This window comes from Pygoscelis adeliae, unplaced genomic scaffold (assembly GCF_000699105.1).
Source record: "Pygoscelis adeliae isolate BGI_AS28 unplaced genomic scaffold, ASM69910v1 Scaffold74, whole genome shotgun sequence".
Taxonomy (NCBI): domain Eukaryota; kingdom Metazoa; phylum Chordata; class Aves; order Sphenisciformes; family Spheniscidae; genus Pygoscelis; species Pygoscelis adeliae.
In genome coordinates, this window is record NW_008824665.1 from 2,367,672 (window position 1) to 2,376,284 (window position 8,613).

Consider the following 8,613-nt stretch of genomic DNA (forward strand, 5'->3'; position numbering starts at 1 on the left):
GTTTGTTCTGGTGATTGCCTTTTATGTGACAGCCTAAAACACTCTCCTAGGAAGTGGGAGAACAGGGTTCAGTTTCCTTGCAGAGGTTCAAACCCTTATCTCCTCCCTCACGGAAGGCTCTTTTAACCATGAGGCTGGAGGCAAACACACGTGGGAGCCCCTGTGCCCTGCGGCAGAGAGCTGCCCTCCGTGCAGCAGCAGAGTTAGCAAGGGAGCACACGTGATCCTGTCACCCAGTGGCTTGGGCACTCAGCGGTTGTGAGGAAGAAGTCCCAGGCTTACGTCCCTGCTCCCAGGGCCGTTTGTCGGTCAGCCAGACCAGGAATCCCAGGGAACCAGAGCGGGTAAGTTTTGCAGAGCTGTAATTACAACCCTGATACTGAAGTCTGATGCTGCACATGCAGATGCCCCACCCTCACAGATAAAACAAGCAAATCGCCACTCTCTCCATTTCTTACCTGCTCATTCGCAAGCTGGAAATTTTCATAGACTGCATAACGTCTTTCCCCATGCCAGTCCATCAGGTCAATCTTTAATGAGCTCTCTCCTAAACACAAAGCGGCATCCTGTTAAATGAACTATCTCATGCAAACTGGAAAGAAATTTGTGGAGGGAAAATACTGGCACCTCTAGCAAGCAGGTCATAGATGTGGTCGTTGCCTAGCCAGTATTCATCATTCTTGCCCTGGAATTTCCCAAATCCCAGCTTGTAATCATCCCATTGCCTGCAGTGAGATACAAATATTAATTTCAGCACGTGAGGGAATTAGACAGTTTGTGAGGCTTAGCTATGGTAACAAGTAAAACTTCAGCTGTATCTCTAGACACTGTTTTCTAAAAGTATCTGATTCATCACAAGCTGAGCTGAGATTTGTCACTCTGCCTTAGAAGTAAATACAACTCACAGCTTACTTCTTTCATTTTATTTCAGCCCAGAAGGCCAATCGTATCCTGGGCTGCATCCAAAGCAGCGTGGCCAGCAGGTCGAGGGAGGTGACTCTGCCCCTCTCCTCTGCTGTGGTGAGACCCCACCTGGAGTACCGCGTCCAGCTCTGGAGCCCTCAGCATAAGAAAGACACAGACCTGTTGGATCGGGTCCAGAGGAGGGCCACGAAAATGATCAGGGGGATGGAACACCTCTCCTGTGAAGAAAGGCTGAGAGAGTTGGGGTTGTTGAGCCTTAGCCTGGAGAAGAGAAGGCTTCAGGGAGACCTTATTGCAGCCTGTCAGTACTGAAAGGGGGCTGATAAAAAAGATGTCGGCAAACTTTTTAGCAGGGCCTGTTGCAACAGGACAAGGGGGAATGGCTTTAAATTAAAGGGGGGTAGATATAGACTAGATATAAGGAAGAGATTTTTTACGCTGAGGGTGGTGAAACACTGGCCCAGGTTGCCCAGAGAGGTGGTGGATGCCCCATCCTTGGAAACATTCAAGGTCAGGTTGGACGGGGCTCTGAGCAACCTGATCTAGTTGAAGATGTCCCTGCCCATGACAGGGGGGTTGGACTAGATGACCTTTAGAGGTCCCTTCCAACCGAAATTATTCTGTGGTTCTTTGATTCTATTACTGCTTTTTCCTTCCCTGGAGTTTGATCGGTAACCTATGTAAGTCATCTTCCAAAACAACATGCATGAAGGGTGTAATCCACAGACTCTCTACTGAATTCATCCCTCGGTTGGCCAGTTATGTCCTGCTGACAAACGAGTTCTCAGAGCCAACTTAATAGGCCTTTTAATGCAAAATGGAAAGCATCACAAACTAACCTTATCAAAAGAGGCATTGTACTACATAAAGACGGTTTCAGATGCTACGAGATTCTTATCCAAAGGCTTGGAAGGCTCTCTGGATCCACATCCTTTCTGTGTATTGTGTTTACTTAGAGGATGCGATAACACCGTCACTATGTTACACAAGAGCGTACAATAATAACGGGAGCTGGCTGGGAAGCGAAATTTTTATTCTACAGGAAATTCCAGCTTGTCAATATCTTGTTTCATTCAGTGCTGGAACAAAACATGGTGGCTCTGCAGCCTTTCTGGCAAAAATGGAACAATCTATTTCTTTTCCAGCTGACAAGCCTGGGCGGCCAAGAAACCAACTGAGCAGTCGGCATATTGCCAGGGAGCTAGATAGCCAGTCAGCTGAGCTACAGTAAGCAGCCACCTTGGTTGGATTTCTGGCCAGCGGCCACAGCCAGATCACGGCTTAAGCTTCTGTAGAAAGTTTTGATGGAACCAGGATGATCCAGCATTTCCAGTGCCAATCTGTTCAATTAGAAAATGTTCAAGCACCCTCTCAATGACGGACTACTGTCAGAAAAGAATGTAACTCTGCTGCACTTTGGATTCCTTATGGATTTCTTCAGCTTTTGCCTTGTGATTTATGCACACGTTTATTGCTAGAATGAGCTGATTAAACCAATTAATTTTTCCTTAAGGTTCAATGATGATACCTAAGCCCATGAGGGAGTTTTCAGGGTTTCTGTCATTGCTAGTTTTGTTATTGTTGTTATTCAAACAATGTTGCATGCCAGCAATACCTAATAGTAGCTGCTGTGTATGCCTGCTAACCAGAAGGTACAGTTACTGTAGACAATACACTATTAGATTAAAATAAACTCTTATTTCTGCTATCAGATAACACACCGTTGCATTGTCTTCAGTCCGTATTTGTGGATAATTTTAAGTTAGGATGAACTTGCCAAAAATGCAATAGTGAGGCAAATATATCTTCTGAACTAGGTAAAAGATACTGATCTTTACATTGGTAATGTTGAGGTCAACACCGATATAGAGAGCCCCCTTCATTGTCAGAACTAGCCGTGCTCAAGTGCTAAGTTTGCTGAATATAACCTTAAATATTATGGCAGAACTCTGGCAGTTTCCAGTTATCTTTCCCTTTTGGTGTTTTTTTGGAAACGGTATGGGACAAGTTTGTAAAAAGATTACATCTTTGCCTTCCTGCAGTTTACAATTATGGTATCATTGTAGAAGGTATCAGCTGCTTTTTTCAAATGTTTAGATAATTTCAGTTTTAGGATAAATCTCATTATTTCTTAAATCTGCAGATACTGTACACTCTGTACACTTCTCTCATTTGTTTTCAACCAGCTGCTGCACGTACTTCCTCTTTAAAGCCCAGAGATGTCGTATACCATCGTTACTTCAACTGTGGTAACTCCAGGGAACAATGAATTCCGTTGTAAATGTTTAGTGGTAATTAAATTTTCTGCAACATCATCTATTTAAGAAGTCTCTAATACTCCTGCTGTGAAATCAGAGGAACAACAGATGCTTTGCTGAGTTACATCTCAAATCTTGTTCCTTCCACATGTAAATAAACCCGACTCTTATTTTCTCTCTCAAATTCAACTACTGTGGAGATGCTACAGCAGTCTTGGTGAATTCCATCCTCTTACCATCTGGATTCCAAATAAATTCTGTGGCAGTTGCTTTGCTTTTCATTGACCTTTATATTTTCTATGCATGGCCAGGTTATTGCTGTTTTTACAGAGTTTATTCTTGAGCTGGAAATCGTTTGCATTGTGAGTCTTTTCCCACAATGAAAATAATTTCATGTACTGTTCATGGTGTGCTTGCTTCTTCATTCCTGGTGGATTTGTCATACAGTTTGCTGTGTGCTGCTGCAACGTATCTTAAAGTGCACTTTTCATCTCAGGTGCAATACCTTGAGCATATGTTTAAGGTTTAAGTCAGTCTCATTCAATAAGTCCATTTGGATTGCCTGGTTTTATATTCCACAGACAAATAACTGCTGTCGTGTGTCATTTAGGTCTCTCTGATTCTTAATTTCTTCAGTGCTGCCACGTACTCAGAGATTATTTCATTTCCTCACTGATTCAATATATAAAAGAAATGCTCTTTAAACATGAGCACATTTCAATGAAAGTGTTATTGTCTTTTCCATCAAAATATTGAAGGGAAACTACCAAATCCTTACACTGCTTGGTGACACCTTTTCAGCAATAATAGGAGTATTCATAGCTTCTCCCAAACTTCATTTTCAGTTCTCTCAAAAAAATAAAAAGGAACTAGGAGTGACAAGGAATCAATCACCTAAGACAAACAAGGAGTGCCTCACTCCTTCATCCCCATGGTTGTATAAAAGCTCACTGTAATACAAAGAATCCCGAAAAGCCTTATGTCAGAGAGAGGGAATTATTACCCTGGGGGGATGCCGTTGTGAAAAATGGCCACTGTTAACATTCCTTTCCAAGGACCTCTTTGCAAATCACTGAAGACAGAAAGTGTTGGCCAGAGTGAGACGAACAGAAATGCCTGAAAGAAATACTGTGCGTTCTTCCCTACCGCTGTAAGATTTCTGAGTAGTTTCTAAGCTACCTTTGCTGAAGACTATTTCATTTTCCCAATGAAATTTTTCCAGGAAAATTTCTCAGCTCAGAAATGTTACATTTACATGGTCTATTGAGAACCAAGTAAGTTAAATTTTTCAACTGTCACTGAAGCCGATCAGAGCAGAAATATAGAATGTAAACAATGTCTGAAATGTATTTCCAGAATACATCTAGTTTAGCTGAAGTCCTGGGAGTGATGATCACCCCATGTACTCCTGGTGTATGGAGTACAGCATCCCGAGTCTGTTGGCTCAGTAATGGAATGGGCAGGTAGTGATGAACTACGCCTGAGTCTAAATGAGAATGATTAAAAAAATTTCTGCATCTAGAGATATGTGGATAGTGATCACAGTAATGTCTATAATATTCTGTCATTAAGTCAAGGTGCAGCTTGAAAAAAAGCAAGTCTGGCACTTTCTGGAAGAAGCAGCTCTGTGATTTTGCTTTGACCAGTAAGACAGGACATGAATGGAACAGATCGTAGCTTATAAGAACAAGTCTTCGCATTTCTTTGTTGCAAAAATGTGACATACAGAAAACACAATACCTGTTTCAGAGCATCAAAAAAGTTCCACAGTATTATCAATAGCTATAGTGCACTTGATTGTGACAGTAAATTGAGTTTTTCAAGAGTCAAATATAGCTTAAAAATACACATCTTGGTAAGGTCATGTATTACTCGGTACTTTAGACCATGTAGCAGTGATGTATTAGTTATTCTTTTAATTAAGAAAAACAATTTTTAAGTTTGTTGAAAGGAAAGTATCTTCTTTGTGGTCACTGATGCTTTAAAGCCATGGAAATAGATGTATAAAGAAACCCCAGAACAGCTTTCATTGGTTGAAAGGGGAATAATCCATTGTCTGCTTGCTCGGTTGCAAGAAACTGCATTAGGAATATTTGAAAACGTTAAAAAAAAGCATATTAAAATCAAATTGTTTGAACTTTAACGCTGTGTCATCATTTACAACTGATAAGACACTGTTCTATCTATAAATGAATGGAAAATGAGAATTAATATTTGCTTTCAGATAATTGCCCAGGTCACATGCTGCATAATAAAGCAGATGTACTATAGATGTCAGAATTTGATCCTGCAAGCTGTGTTATAAAAAAGTACTAAATTTTTTTTTTCCTTATTTGCCAAAAAGTTTCCAGAATTACCAGCAGCTTTGCATTTCATCGGCTTTGAATACATCGAAATGTTGAGGCCTGTCCCTGCAAGATGATTATCTTGAGAGACTGCAGTCAAAAGGTTTGTTAAGTGTTTTCCTGCTACTAGCAGTTAGGTAAGGATTGACCAGCTGTGATTTTCTGTTCTTTGGGGGCAGTGAAGGTGGGGTACAGGAGAGAAATTAGTCGCTGAAGCCTCTATAATACTCATATTTCTTTACCGTATGCTATAAAGTCTACTATAGTCATAAGTGTAGAACCATCTGATCCTTTATGAGCTGATGTTAATAGTGTAATAAAGTCACTGAGGGGTAAGTTACAATAATGTACTGGTGATGGATTCTTTAGTAATATACCCTCTAAAACACATCATACCAAAGGAGAAAAACGGAACTGGATTTCATTTCCCCTACAAGCCTAACTTTGCCATTTTTTACATCAGAAAATGAAGTTACGTTAATCTGATTTAGCTTATTCATTGGCAAAATAATGTTGATTTTTCAGGGCATCGAAAGCATTTTTTTATGGTTGAAAGCTGATTGATATGAATGGTTTGTGTGGGGAAGAACTTCAGGGTTTCAGAAGAATCACCGAGGAGTTTGCGTGCGGCTTTTGTTAGGAAATAGCCTAGTCTTCCCACCCTAGTTCTCTTGGGTTCTGGCAAGGCAGGTTTGCCTGAAGGCACACTTTCTCCTCCTGCCTCCTTCATCATCCAGGGAGGGGGAACCCTTTGGAGCTTTGCAGCTTTGAATGGCTGATTTTCCTTATCACAAAAAATAGAGGGTTTTTTATGAGGCACAGCGTTAGAACACACAAGTCCACTCCTGATAGCTGGAGGGGGGGGGAAGAGCATTGCTGAAACCTGAGAAATGGGAAATGTGCCAGGATCCAGAGTACAGATTATAGCCTTTTTGTTTGTTTGTTTGTTTGTTTGTTTGTTTGTTTGTTTTTAATTCAAGGCATTTATTTTGTCCCCTTCTATCTCAGGTGTGCCAGGGGAGGATGATTTTCTATGTAAATGCACTTGAAGAGACTGCAGAAACCTGATGTATATTGAAGATGTTAAGGCTGAGTTTCTAAGTAACCTTAATTTCAGTTTTATAGATGACGAGTTTTAAGATATGATTTTAAAATTTGAAATTAATATTTATAATTAATATAAATAATAAATTGCAACTTAGCATGGCTATATGGTATATCTGCAGGCAGTATGTGTGTATGTGAGAGAAAAATACACACTGTGCTAGAGAAAATACCTTATATTCATTAAAATAAAGTGTTCTACTGAGGTCTTTAATTTTTAATGTGGGTGTTTTCCAGTTCTGTTCAGGAAAGATAATGATACACACTGCAGGTGAAGGCGGCTTGTCAGAGCTAGGAGTGCTGCTCACATTGTGGACTGAGGAAGAGAGTACCATATAGCCAGACCATTATGGTCCCTCAGTCTTCAGAAGCATCTGGGAGAAGGCAGAAAGTGAATTTAAAGCTATCGTGCACTGCACCCTCCTCCCTCTGTGCTCCAAAGCACTTCATAAATTCTCCCCACACAGTGATCTCTAGAGCAATCCTGAGACGGTGTTGTACAGCTCTTTGTAAAGTACGTCTTGATTCGTTAGAAAGAAAAACCTAATTTAAAAATACTAAGGTACTGTGTGTACATAAAGGACTGCTGGTTTTTGGAATATATTCATTATAATTAAAAAAAAAAAACCGAACCAAAACCTCTCTGACATTCATCTGAAGTGTGATCATACACACTTCTCTTTTCATTCAACATCCTTTTACCATGGATGATACAGAACTGATGTGAGATGATCCTAAGTCAAAAGTAAAGTTCTGCCAACAGAACAGAGCACTGAGGAGCAAGATTACAGATTTTTTTTTGTCCATCTATGCATGTGCTATTTTTACCAGTGACAAAATATTCAGTCAGTGTGACATAACAGATCTCCTTTGAAATACCTGACAAGAAGCTGCACAAAGCGCACATGCAGTAGCATGTAGTACAGTTTGCCACATTGCTCTTGGAGAATGCAAAGCTTGCTTTAATAGTCAGTCTTTCTGTAATTTTCTGAAATTTATGACTGAAAGAAGCTTGTTTAGACCTCTTCTTCTATTACATTTCCTACCACCATAGAAATGTCAGCATTTCCATCCCAGATCCAACAGTCCAGCCCATATTCCATCTCTGACAGTAGTTAACAAAAGATGTGTTACATGAAGGTGCCCATTATCCAGTGAAGACCAAATATAGAAAACAGTTATTTATAACTTCTGACATTTAATAATTTTCTCATGTTTTACAGTGTGAGACGCAGGGTTTCTACAAATGTTCTTGTTAGTGATACAGATTTGATCCTCTAGCTAGTGTTAAATTTCCTTTTTTTTTAATTAAAGTAAAAGCTCTGCATTTCTTTAAAAGCAGATTAGAATGAGAAATTACTGATTTTTCACTTCAACTGAACGGCTAAACCCATGCAAAAAAGGAGACTTATCAAATACATTGGCAGCCATGCAGGGCTGAATTTAGCTATGCTATACCACACACAGGGCTGAATAGCTCAGTATTTACAGTTCTTACAGATGCACAAAAAGCCCCAAACTCACCTCTCACTTGAGATCACCGAGAGATTTATCCAATTTATCCAATGCAAAATTCAGACAGGATTGACCATCACCAGAATTTAGGCACGCTATGGGAAGGGCCATAGGATAATTAATGATGGCAGATGGTTGTGTTTTCTCCTTCTGTCTCACTGGGAGGAGGAAGGAAAGCTCCAGCAAAATGCTGGGATGACGTATCTTCCCGGGACACTGGTTACATGTCTAATCAGAGAGCTACAGAATTAGTAACATCATTCCAAGCTATGCTTTTCGGCTTTCTTTGGAGATGTCACATTCCGGCATGGAAACTAGTTAGCTCATGATTTTTTAATAGCACTTGTGAAGGACTGGAGCTTTTTCTTTCCTCTAATAGTGTCTTGGTGTCATTCTGGAGAAGAAGTTGTCAGTGTTTCTACCTTAATTCTGTTCTTCTTTGGTGAACCTGAGGATGCAGTTTCTGC

General features: G+C 40.3%; 1 protein-coding gene across 1 annotated transcript in view; it reads right to left on the reverse strand.

Annotated features, from left to right (window-relative positions):
* AKAP11 (A kinase (PRKA) anchor protein 11) overlaps positions 1-8,185 on the reverse strand; it is a 53,881-nt gene extending 45,696 nt beyond the window's left edge. Inside the window, exon 1 of the mRNA XM_009322838.1 lies at positions 8,156-8,185. The gene's annotated coding sequence lies outside the window, so the exon portion shown is untranslated. The remainder of the gene's footprint in view (positions 1-8,155) is intronic.
* Positions 8,186-8,613: the final 428 nt, after the last annotated feature.